Here is a 10416-nt window from a genome sequence, read left to right on the forward strand (position 1 = left end):
TTACTGAAATCACTTAAAAGGATGTTCCACTAAGTACTGAGGCTGGGGTTGAATAATACTGCCCATGGACATTTATCAGGTGAACAAGATGTTTTTAATTTCAGTTTATGTTTCAAATGATGTTCTCTATTTCCTCGGCTGCTCCCGTTAGGGGTTGCCAGCGGATCGTGATCCGCATTATTGATTTGGCACAGTTTTTACGCTGGATGCCCTTCCTGACACAACCCTCCCTATTTATCCGGGCTTGGGACTGGCACTACAATGAACTGGTTTATGCATCCTAGCGGCTGGTGTCTCCAATTAGCCTGGCTGCATGTTTTTGGACTGTGGGAGGACACCGGAGCACCCGGAGGAAACCCACGCAGACACGGAGAGAACATGCATACTCCACACAGAAAGAACCCGGACTGCCCCACCTGGGGATCAAACCCTATTTATTGAAAGAATGTATCAATAAATATATTTCCTCTCTTTAATGAGATCTTACTTGAGTTGTATTTAAATTCAGTTCTATACATATAATGCTTTGTGGTGAGGTGGCTGTGAATATTTCTGACTCTTTGTGTGTTGTTCTCTGTCCAAGGTCCTGGATACAATTCCACAAAATTTCAACAGAGTTACTGTACAGGTTTAGTCTGATGTGTTTAGTGCAAGCACTGCTGACAGCGAAGGGTACAGTTTATCCAAAATGTATTTACTCCAGGACAGAGACAGGTTTTTTTTTTAATCTTTTATTTATGTAACTCACATCCAAAACAAAAAGACATTGAATACATTTCAATAAAAAATTATTGTAATTTTTGTATATTGTAAAAAGTGTCATACAATTCAGTACATATACATATTAAGATTTGACAGTTGATACAATTCACATTTGTTGTCTATTGAAAATTTAACAAATAAATTAATAAAATTAATTCATATCATTTTGTAAAATACTGAAATATTTACCAGAAAAAATAGCTAATAGAAATAATAAATTATTATATTATTATAATAAATAGAAATTCTTTAAGGCTGGACATTCTTTCTCAGGTCTTCCTGTTTCTTCTGGTGCTTCTTATTATAACGTGAAACGTCTGTGAACAAAAGGCACAAAACATATTTTAATGGTTTTTAATCTTTATATTTTGAGTTCATTATTATGATGCTCAACCATGCAACCATGTTAAAACCACGTTTTAACAATTTGCTCCAAATATGTAAACAAATGTAAAAACATGAAAATTCCAAACTTTTCTTTTTGTACAGAATTTATAATAGTGGTTTAATACATTATGTCCATGTATTTTTTTTTACTATTCCAACAGAAAATTACGGTTGCCCAATTAACCCTACTTTCCCTGTAACAATAAGTGTTTGTAAATCATATGTCCATTCTTTTAAAGTTTCCAAATGTTAAACAGATGATCCTACCCCTTTCATCACTACAGGAAGCAGGGGAGCAGACTCTTTTTCTGTCAATTTCTCTTTGCTTTCTGTACAACGTAGGGTTTGTTCTTTTTACTTTTTGTTGGTCCCTGCTATCTATTTTCTCACCATGCTCATCTTGGAATTTATGCAGCTTATGCAAATCACTGTTTCATTATTTCGCTTTCGTATTCCATCATGCATGGATAAAATGGAGACAAAACATGAATGTGAGCTCAAACACACACTCAGGTAGTATTTCAAGTACCATAGTCAAGGTGCATTATGGAAGGATTGGCATCCTTGCTTGGCTTACTCTGTTATAGCTTTTACACAATTTAATAACTCTCATTTACTTAGCATTTTGTCACATTTACCCTGCAATTATGTAACACCCAGAGATACACAAAAATACACAAATTCATACTGAAATACAGAGGAAGCATGGCTGTGTTATAAAGTGCAGTTGGGGCTGTATCCCTAAGGCACACTTTGGACTAGGGATGCTGGGTGCATGAATGGATGCATGAAAACGAATTCATGCTGCAGACATCAGGTTTGAGACTATGGCTAGACTAAAGCTGTGGGAGGGGGTGGTCTCAGAGTTGATGCTGTGGGTGAGGGGGTGTCTGCTGAACTCCGGGCTTTGACATTCCCAGGCTCTGGGGCCATGCCCAGCTGCGGAGGAGTGGAGGGGGGCATACATCTTGAGATGGCCCTGACAGCACTGCCTTTTCACAGCCACATAACTGAGGCAGCCAGCCACCCTTCCATAGCAACCTCAACACAGGTCAGAGTGTGAGCAGCTCTCCCTCGGTGAGGGACGACAGAAAGACATAGAGGCAGACAGACAAATCGGGGGTGTGGGACAGGCTACAGACAAGATGCTTTTACAGCAGTGAACTTGAACTTGATGAATAGCCTAAAGTTTTTTTTTCCAGAACATTATAAATGCAGCTTTATATCTAGATATAAGAAAAGGAATATATTCACTTTAGATAACAGAGTACTGTGCAAAAGACGGACTGGTAGTACAGATATAAATAATGAAATGAAATAAAAGATTAATTAAAAATACTAAAAGAAGCAGTACACAGTAAACAAATATATAATAAAATAGTTGGTGTGATCACAATTTTTAATTTAATTAAAAAACAGAAGCTGTTTTATATGAAACATTTTGTATAGAATTCGACTATAGGATTTTAAAGCACCATGGAGAACCTGATACAACTCTTTTCTGCAACCTGTTAAATATTTAGTCATATAGACTGGCCTACATACAAATATAACTTTTAAAATTTTTGCCTAATCTATGTATGCTGACCATAAAATACCCCACTGGAACCAGGTAAGTTCTACAATGAACAATATAATACAAGTAGCTCAGCACCTGTCTTCGGTATTAAACTATCTACTGTATTTAAATACATACATAACTGTGACTAGCCAGTCCATCTTGAACATCAGCTTTATAACGTAGTTAAAAGATCAAAGCAAACGATCAAACCAAACTTAATTAAATTAGGTCATTATAACAGGCTAAGGAGGATTTCAGACATCCTTATTTCAGACTTTATATTGCACAAATGTATTTCACATGTTATGCAGAATTTAGTGGTTTGGTATTTCTTTGCAAACACTCCCCTTTGTAAAGTGATTTAAATGACATCCTGTTGTTATTCTTAGATTTTTTCACTTTTATTTCAGAGATTTTACTGTGTCTCATTATAAAGAGTTATTAGCATTGGCCCAGTGACACACAACGTCTTGCCAATTGACCCCCCAGGCACTTGAACTACATTAAAGCTAAATGGGTTCCATTTTCAATCAAGCAAGCTGGATCTCAATAAATGTATAACCCATATGTAGCATTTTCACTTTTGTTCATACAGTCTATTTACTGTCATATTACATCCATTACAATACAACTTTTTAATCAAGCAGGTTGGGTAACATTTATTACTCGATGCCTTTCAAAGCATGTTTCTGGATTCCCCCATCTCCCTCTGCTGTGTCCTCAGTGCTCTGAGAATTGGTGGCAGGGCTATGCTAAGCTGCTATCCCGGCACACTGCTCTTATTAAAATTAGACAGAACCAAACATCAATGTTACATGTCTTCTTTCATCCTAAACTGAACACACAAACACACAAAACAAACTAATCTTATCTGTCCTCTTTGGAACATTTTTAAAATCTCGATTTTATTTTATTTTAAATGTCAATTTTTTCCAGCTTTTATGTCCACTGCTACTAAATAAAATTATGGTCATGGTTCATTAACAGTATGGACTAGCAGTTGTTTCCTTGGGCTTTATGTCCTTGGTTGTTTCCTCAGATCTCTTTATTTGCTTTATTTGTCTTTTTACTACAAAACTATGTGCTTGAATAATTATTATTTTAAACAACTTTATAGTTCTGTATTCAATATCACTGCATTAACTAAACTTTCAATTTTACATCATTTTTAACAATAAATAGCATAACAAACAAGTGCTATAGTAAAAACTTGGCTCCCAAATAGGTGTTAATAGGTGAGAGTGCCAAGCAAAATCTGTCTGAGGCTCATGAAAAAAATTAAATTAAACAGGCTAAAAAGATGAAATCATTCTTCTTCACAATCAGATAGTGAGATTTTAAACATATCATTTTCTTTACAATTATGGAAATAATCTATTATTTTACCAAGTTATTAAAATATATCTGATATAGCATTTATATTAGTGAACAACAGTGTTTAAATTGGTAAATATTGTGCTGTAATACCTGTCCAAATATGTAAATAATGAAGTGGTGTGAACTGGAATTAGCTATAACAATGAAGTAAAGCAGAGCCATTATTCTTTATGGGAAGATTAAATGTAAATGTTGAGTATACAAAGCGTGTTGTAGAGTTAATGTCCATTTTTATGTTGGACAGATGCTGCATGCCTTTTTTCCTTACATCAGTATGCCAACATCTCCATCTCTGCCAGACAAGCATTAGCAATGAGTAGACCAATTAACATGATCAGGTGGCCCACGGCTCGCTCCTGTTCACTTGTGCATATATACACATGCAGTCGCACACAAAAGCTTTCCAATCTGCATACCAGTCTCATGTCTTTGGCATCTGGTCTTGTCTAGTCTGCTCTGGGCTTTCCCACCCTGCCCCCTTTCAAACCGTGTTGAAGAAGTACCAGTCCTGACAATGGTGGGAACGCTCCTTTAGGAAGGAGGGGGCCTTCATTAAGCAAGAAAAGACGCGAGTGGGGCAGAATAATAATGGCAGACAACACGTTCCGTTTATTAAGGCATGCTGTTGCAGCTGCCGACCCTGTGGCAGCCAGCAGACCCATTTCACTCTCACGCCCATTTAAAATGGAGGCCTGAGTGCCAGGGGCACGAGGTACCATTATAGCTGTAGCCAGAGAAGAAGAGGAATGATACACATCAAGCGTTCTGTTGTCAGTCACTGTGTTAATCCCAAAGAGCTATGTGAAGCAATTATTGATAGAAAAACAAAAAGACACTGACCAATACAATCAGCTAAAGGGAAAGCAAAGGATGTTTTTTCTCCCTAATTTTAAGCTGCATCAGTAAAGACGCTTTATATTAATGGGATATTGAATAGTTTACAAATTTTTTACATTATAATTTGACCAAAATTTTAACACAAATGGCAATGAAATGCATTTCTGTGTCTGCCAAAAATCTTGTCTAACTTAATGTGTCGATATTTGTTAAATAGCTTAGTCAACATTCAATTGTATAAATTGATTTTAAACAGCAATGAATTTTAAATTGCACTATCCAGACAATGGATGGCATGTGGCATAGCAATAATTCATATTATATAATATATAATATATTTTATTTATTCTTTAATTTATACATGTCACAGGACACAATCCCACTTTCCCTCACAGCTTACTGACTTACACATAAGGGACATTTAGAGTAGCCTAAGTGTAAAATAACTATTTTAAAGTATTTAGAATAGACTATTGTGCTTTTTTGTTGCTCTTGTCTCATGATCACTTTTTGGTAACATTGTGCAACATTTTCAAATTATAAAACATAAAATCATGCTAATCTACTTAATTCAGAATTTTTCTCAGGCGTCAGTTTATTATTTGTTGTAAGGTAGATCACACTTCAGGTTTAAGATTTAGATTTTTGAATGCAGAAATACTTTTAATAGTGTTTTTTAATAGTTAAAGAGTTTTACCCTGATGCTTTAAAAATTAGCTTTCATCAATAAGTATAGTAATGTAATACATTCCATGTACTTAATCATTTTAAAGAAAAATAACAGTTCTTCACAAATTATTACAGGTAATATCCACAAATCCACAGCAAAAAAGTTCTACCTGTGCTTTTATTTTAGTTGTGACCAGCTGAGTAAAGCTTTACTCTATAGCATTTTAAAGACTTTTTTATTCTTCAGTTCTTGTTTATCTAACTGACATTTTAACAGGCAATTGATTCTGACTAAAATTTGAAATAATTAAGTGAATGAAAACCAGTTAAATGTGAAGAATGGTGCAGAATGCAGTTTTCTCATAATCTATGGTAAGTGCCTCTGGGATGCTGCCTCTACCATTCACAAGTGAAGGCTTTGGCCTTTTCTTTCCTTTCAATGCATCTATGTCAAGAGGATCTTTGCTCAGTCCCACTCATTAGTAGTGCTAGTTGCTTTATTGTCTTCTCTCTATTTTCCTCTCATTATCTATCCCTGACTGCAAACAAAACTATTTACTTTAAAAATGATTTAAATTGTGAGTACAATTGGTAAAGAGTAACCTTTCCACTGCACTTACCCTAAAACAATTACAGACAATCCAATTCTGCATCGAGATCTTTTAGTCTTTTATTATGCCTATTCATCAACATATTTTTAGATTCATAATTCAAATGTAAATGTACTGCAAAATTTTGCCATTGGGTTAGAAGAGTTTGGCAAATTAGCAATCATGGTAAGGAAGAAGGAGCTTTCTAAATTTTTTGGAGCAATAAATAATTATATCACAAAAGAATAGCAGCCAAAGCAAACACTTTAAACATCCCAAATGTTTCAAACATAGAAGAGCAGCCAGCATTCACTTAAAAAAAATAAAACAAAAAGTTTTACAGAGAACAATAAGCAATAAACAGCAACTCTTGTCTTTTAAAAAAGAAGCACCGAGATACACGTTTTAAATTTGCACATAAGTCTTTTAAACATAGAAAAAACAAACTATTTGCCAATAAATAATCACATTGTGTTTGGAAAATAGCAATGTAGTGATTATCAATGGGTTCTAATAATTGTCTGATTTTAGAAAAATATCATAAAGAAATGAATAATCTACTTTCTTGTGTAGCATGTATTACTCATGTATTTCTAAGTGGAAAGTAAATAATGAATAATAGTCAAGATAAAATGTAAAATTAGCAGGGATGGGTAAAAAGTGTCTTGACATTAAAGGGGGGGGGGGGGGGGGGTTCTGCATGGCTCTCCTTACAAAATAAGATAGCAGCTTCTGTTTTAATCCGTGCAAACTCATTTGTTTCTTTATCTTTCCGCCTCCACTGTTAATTAGTATTGTAAAATCACATATGCAAAAAGCTGATCAAACTGGTTTAGCCATCCAATGCATGCACACACACATTTCAATCAGGAAATAAAAAAGACAATGATGCAACTCACCTCGTGTGCCAGTCCAGCCATCTTAGATGTTTTAGTGAGATCTCCCTCAAGATGGCCTCCTTGCCTCCCTCGCCTATTGTGCCCAGGCTCCAGGGTGCTAATATGGCTTCATCGCCAGTGCCATGGGCACAGTGTCCCCATCCCCCAGAGGGCCGCAGATGGCACTGGAACTTTCTTGGCATGAGAAGCATGGCATAGACAAAGGCGTTTTCCTCTCAGCATCTCTCTGTCTGTCTTTCTCTGTAGTATGTTGCTCATGCTCATGTCATGTTCATTATGACCTGGAGGATGAAGATAATAAAATTAAATTATTAAATTAAAATAAAATTATGAATTACATTACGCTCCTTATTTTTGTCACATGTACATACATTTATAATGTACCTTAGATGTTCTCTTTCACAAAGAGCACAAGGCAATATTCTAAATACTGGCCCACATGTTTATGAAGTAAGTGAGAATGGTAGTTCACAATTCCATCAAATAACTCATCTGAATGCTACACTGAAGTATAAATACAATTATGAATTTGGATTTATCATTTACTATCCATTGGTCACTATTTGTTGAAGTAGGCCTAAAAGTCATGCTGGAGATTTAAGAACATACTGTCCTTATTGTCAGTAATTGCACAACACTGAATTATCCCACACAGAAAAATGCCCATACCAGCTTACGTTTTTATCCAGTTAGATCCTTTATCAAATAAAAAAATAAAGAATATACATACAAAACTTTATATTTTGAAGGGACACCATGTCCACTACTAGTTAAGGTTATATTTTTTCCATTAAGAAATTCCAAAAAATTATATATATATATATTATATATTTAGCTAGTATATTAATGTCTGCATTATCATTTTTGGTCTAAAAGCATTACTTTATTTTACTGCAAGCTTTTAAGCCACGTTTTCATATTTGTAAAAGGAAAAACGTTATATATCAGTGTACATGTATAAAATATTCTGTACCTCAGTTATTTCTGCAGCTTCTTAATGAGTCTCTGTATTGAGAAAGAGCAGGAAGGGTGCGAATTTAAGATTTATTTCTACTTTCGGTTATCTAGCTTTATGAAATGCCTTTATACTCATACAGCTAGATAACCAAAGAGAGAAACCAAATCCCTTATGTGCAGCCTGAACCTTCTGCCCAGTAAAATGTGAAAGGTGAGGACGTAGAGCCGCACTTATACACAGTATCTGAAAGACAAAAATAAAAATGTGAATAATTTAGGCTCATAATAACATGCCAAACGAACAGCAAGCCATCACAGAGTAGCATGCATGTTAGCTTAGCATATGTAGCTGTCATACAGTATTCAGAGCTCAAGTAGCCAGCTTAGCACAACAAATAAAGTCTACTAATTTAAATTTTGAGTGACAACGATAACAACAAATAAAACTGATATTATTTTTTATTATTTATTACAGAAAGCATTTTTCATAGATTAGTTAAATAAATATACCATCTTGAAAACATTGCTTTAGTATTCTGAAGCATTAGCTCACCAAGGTCGGTTCAAAATTTAAAATTAAATATTTTAATCGATATTTAAATGTTATTGTTACATTTCTTATAAAATGTGCTCAATAATTAGTGTGTTTCTATAAAATAACAGCTCTCTCAGTCGCCAATAGTGAAGCATCATGGCACAGCAAGGTCACAATAGAAAATAGGAAAACTATATAGGCTACAAACTACCATTTTAGAAGTAAGATAAAGGACATGTTTTGCAGTTGTATTTATTTGTTTTATTTTTAGCTCGATATAACCAATACGGAACGAAATCGTAATAATCAATTGTATAGAACACTGTGACCATATCTGAAATTACGTTTCTTAAAGGTTTCTTATCTTTTACGCTAACCTAAACTTTACATGGAATTATAATGAAATGTAATCAGACATAATGAACGACAGCTCATTATTGTTGTAGGCGTCAGCTGTGTCACCTGAACAGTAAAGCCTCACATGCTGCTGCATGTCAAGCTTCACAAGCACTGCTATAAAATCTTACTCACTCACTCACTCACTCACTCATTTACTCACTCACTCACTCACTCACTCACTCACGCACTCACTCACTCACTCACTCACTCACTCACGCACTCATTCACTCGCTCACTCACTCACTCATTTACTCACTCACTCACTCACTCACGCACTCATTCACTCGCTCACTCACTCACTCATTTACTCACTCACTCACTCACTCATTTACTCACTCACTCACTCAGTCATTTACTTACTCAGTCATTTACTCACTCACTCACTCACTCATGCACTCATTCACTCGCTCACTCACTCATTTACTCACTCACTCACTCACTCATTTACTCACTCACTCACGCACTCATTCACTCGCTCACTCACTCATTTACTCACTCACTCACTCATTTACTCACTCACTCACTCACTCATGCACTCATTCACTCACTCACTCATTTACTCACTCACTCACTCACTCATGCACTCATTCACTCACTCACTCATTTACTCACTCACTCACGCACTCACTCACTCACGCACTCATTCACTCGCTCACTCACTCATTTACTCACTCACTCACTCACTCATTTACTCACTCACTCATTTACTCACTCACTCACACACTAATTCACTCGCTCCCTCACTCATTAATTTACTCACTCACTCACTCATTTACTCACTCACTCACTCACTCATTTACTCACTCACTCACGCACTCATTCACTCGCTCACTCACTCATTCATTTACTCACTCACTCATTTACTTACTCACTCATTTACTCACTCACTCACTTACTCACTCACTCACTCATTTACTTACTCACTCATTTACTCACTCACTCACTCATTTACTAACTCACTCACTTATTTACTCACTCACTCACTCATTCACTCACTCATTTACTAACTCACTCACTCACTCACTCACTCACTCATTTACTCACTCACTCATTTACTCACTCACTCACTCATTTACTAACTCACTAACTCACTCACTTTTACACTTTGTATTTGGTAATTCCTCTAAATAGGCAGCAGTAATGAATAGGCTGATAAAAAACATGCAGAATATTAAATCTATTTGGGAAAGCACCTGGTTTGTGCATGCCTTTATTCTTTAAAGCAAAACTGTAAATCAGAAGTCAAAATGTAAAATAAAACGACCAATTAGCCAATGTAAATACAATGAGAATTACCAAAAATGATCATTTTAAAATCATTAGAATGCTGGCCTTACAGAAAAAAATCCCTTACAGAAACATAGGCCTGGGTATGTAATGTGCGTGTGTGTGTGTGTGTGTGTGTGTGTGTGTGTGTGTGTGTGTGTGTGTGTGTGTGTGTGT

The 10416-nt window shown here is 35.5% G+C and overlaps 1 long non-coding RNA gene across 1 annotated transcript; it reads right to left on the reverse strand.

Annotated features, from left to right (window-relative positions):
• Positions 1 to 827: 827 nt before the first annotated feature.
• Positions 828 to 8119, reverse strand: LOC134320241 (uncharacterized). Its single transcript, XR_010013621.1, has 3 exons — positions 8056 to 8119; positions 7083 to 7363; positions 828 to 1079 (listed from the first exon to the last, which is right to left on the reverse strand). It is a non-coding gene; the product is annotated as an uncharacterized LOC134320241 (long non-coding RNA).
• Positions 8120 to 10416: the final 2297 nt, after the last annotated feature.

This window comes from Trichomycterus rosablanca, chromosome 1 (genome assembly GCF_030014385.1).
Source record: "Trichomycterus rosablanca isolate fTriRos1 chromosome 1, fTriRos1.hap1, whole genome shotgun sequence".
Lineage (NCBI taxonomy): Eukaryota > Metazoa > Chordata > Actinopteri > Siluriformes > Trichomycteridae > Trichomycterus > Trichomycterus rosablanca.